The following is a 3,009-nucleotide window of genomic DNA, read 5'->3' as shown; positions in this document are numbered from 1 at the left end:
TAATTTATTTAAAGTCTTAGAGGACGCATTTCTGCAAGCTTGTTTGAATTATTTTTCCTACAAAAGCAGCTATTACCTCAAGAGGAATTAAAAATAGAATTAAAATTTCCCTTACTCGTTATCCTCTCTCACAAATTCTATAGAGATATATGTAATGTTTAAGAGTATATATACCACATAACACAGCAAGAATGCTTATAAGTAAAAACTACAGGAAACGCAAGGCACTACAGATTAAAATAGCCTAATAATAGTAGGAGACTTGAATGCACCATTTTCAGTACAAGAAAAATTGAGTAGACAAAAAATAAGTAAGGAGATAGAACAATGAAACAACATAATGAGAAAAGTAGATCTCATGGATACATAGAAAATGCACTCTCTTTGCAATAATAACAGAGAATACACCCTTTTTGCAGACACACATGGGACATTCACAAAAATTGATCATAAGAATAAGCATTAGCAAACATCAGTGAGTTCCATAAAGCCAAAATATTACAAACAACACTTTCTGATCCCAATGTAATAAAACTGGAAATTACTTTAGGAAAAATACCTTCTATTAAACAACTCTTGTTGAAAATTTTTTTTAAAAAATGAAGACTAGAATATTGTAAAGATCACAATAATGAAAAAACTGAATATCAGAAGTTATGGGATTTATTTAAAGTGATCAAAGGAAAATGCTTTGCATTAAAGACTTTTTCAAAAAATAAAAGAGAAAATAAATTCTCAATTCAAAAACAGCTAGAAAAAGTACAATAAAGTAAATGAAAAGAAAGCACAAGTATGGAAAAGAAAAATTAATGTAGTAGAGAATAAGAAACATTAGACCTAATTAGTAAATCAAAGTTCCAGTTTTTGGAAAAAAATTAAAATAGAAAAGGTACTAATTAACTTGTTCAAAAACAAAAGAGAGAAAAGGGCACAAATAAAATTTTCAAGATGACAAGAGGAAATAACCATTGAAATACAGAAATTTAGAAAATTTAAAACCTCATTTCAAAGGAATTTGAAAACCTAAATGAAATGGATAATTTCCTAAGTAAATACAGGTTACCAAAATTGCTCCATTAGGAAAAGAAAATTTAAATAGACCAATTTTCGTGGAAGAACCAGAGAAAGCTATTAAGGAGTCACACCACAAAGTAAGCATCAGGGCCAGACTGTTTGCATGAAAATTCTTCCAAACTTTCGAAGTCCAAATAGTTCCAGTGCTCTTTAAATTGCTCCAGAGCATTGAAAATGAAGGAAATTTCCTTATTTCATTTTCAAAACAGATATAACATTAGTAACCTAAGCCTGATGATGGAAGTATGAAAAGATAAATCTACATACTGATATCTTTCATGAATATCAATACGAAAGTACTAAATAAAATATTAGCAAATAGACCCCAAAACCATATAAAGAATGTGATACATCATGATCAAGTGGGACTCAAAACAAAAATGAAAAACTGGTTCAAAACTGGAAATCTAGTATCATTCACTTTATTAATAGATTTAAGGAGAATCATAAGATTATTCCCATAGATGATTTTTTAAAGTCTTTGACAAAATTCAATAGCCATTCATGATAAAAACTCTCAAGAAATAGTGATAGGGAGACACTTCCTTAATATGATCACACACACACACACACACACACACACACACACACACACAAATATATACCATATGCCACCGTATTCCAGTATCTACTTACTTAACACTAAAGGCATATCCAGGAACAAAGCAAGCATGCCCATCTGCTGTTATTCAACATTATAGTGGAGGTTTTAGTCAATGCAATTAGACAAGAGAAATCAATTACAGGCATGAAAATAAGTTAAAGAAGAAGTGATAAAGAAACTGTGTGGGTGGCCAGGTGGCTCAATTCGTTAGAGCATGAGCTCTGAGCAACACAGTTGCTGATTCGGTTCCCACATGGACCAGTGAGCTGTGCTTGAGCTGAGCTGCCACTGAGCTGCTGACGGGCGGCCTGATGGCTCAGCTGGTGAAAGCGCGTGCTCTTAACAACAAGGTTGCGGGTTCGACTCCAGCATGGGGTGATGGGCGGTGCTCCCTGCAACTAGACTGAAAACGGCTACTGGACTTGGAGCTGAGCGCATCCTCCACAACTAAGATTAAAGGACAACAGCTTGACTTGGAGTTGATGAATCCTGAAAAAACACAATGCTCCCCTTCCCCAGTTCCCTAACACTGTTCCCTTCCCCAATTCCCCAATAAAATCTTAAAGAAAGAAAAAGAAACTGTGGTACATCCATAAGATAGAATACTGTTCAGCAATAAAGGGAGAACAGCTATCGATACACACAATTTGAATGATTCTCAAAATCATTATGGTAAATGAAGGAAGCCAGTCTCAAAAGGGACTTTTCTTTACTTATTTCTAGATTCTCAGTGTCTGGTATGAAATCTACCACCAAGTACAAACAGTCAATGACTGTTAATGAATGGATGAATAGGTACTAACTCCCAAAAGGTTTGAGAGAAGGGAACTTGCCTCTTCTATTGTATTAATTAGAAGGCATGGTAGTGGTGAAGGACCTTCTCTCTGCCTTCTGCCCTGGGAGACACATGGGAACGCTGCTCATGCGGTTTTCACATGGGCTTCTCAGCTCCTCCCTGCTTCTCAGGCGCAGAACCTTCTTCTTTGCCTAATTTATGGCATAATCTGAACGCAAGAGTAAAAATAATTGAATGTACATTTACATAGAAAATAACCACAGCAGTTGAAGACATTGTTTTCATATTAAACCTGTATGTACTTTTCCTTGCAAGGTATATGTGGCTCTGTGGTTAAATATTTGCTTATAGAAGGTTAGTGGTACAATAGGATGTTAAACTCATATCTTAGAATTTTGTCTAAAATTCCAGTGATGAAAACAACAGACACAAAATGCACCCGTATTCTGCAATGAAACCAGATCTGTCTCACTCTTAGTGACTAATTCTGAAAAAAGTGTGAGCTTCTCTATGTGGTGCTTCTCTTATCCTTGAG

This window comes from Hipposideros armiger, unplaced genomic scaffold, assembly GCF_001890085.2.
Source record: "Hipposideros armiger isolate ML-2016 unplaced genomic scaffold, ASM189008v1 scaffold_239, whole genome shotgun sequence".
NCBI lineage: Eukaryota > Metazoa > Chordata > Mammalia > Chiroptera > Hipposideridae > Hipposideros > Hipposideros armiger.
Note: the sequence above shows the minus strand (reverse complement) of the source record.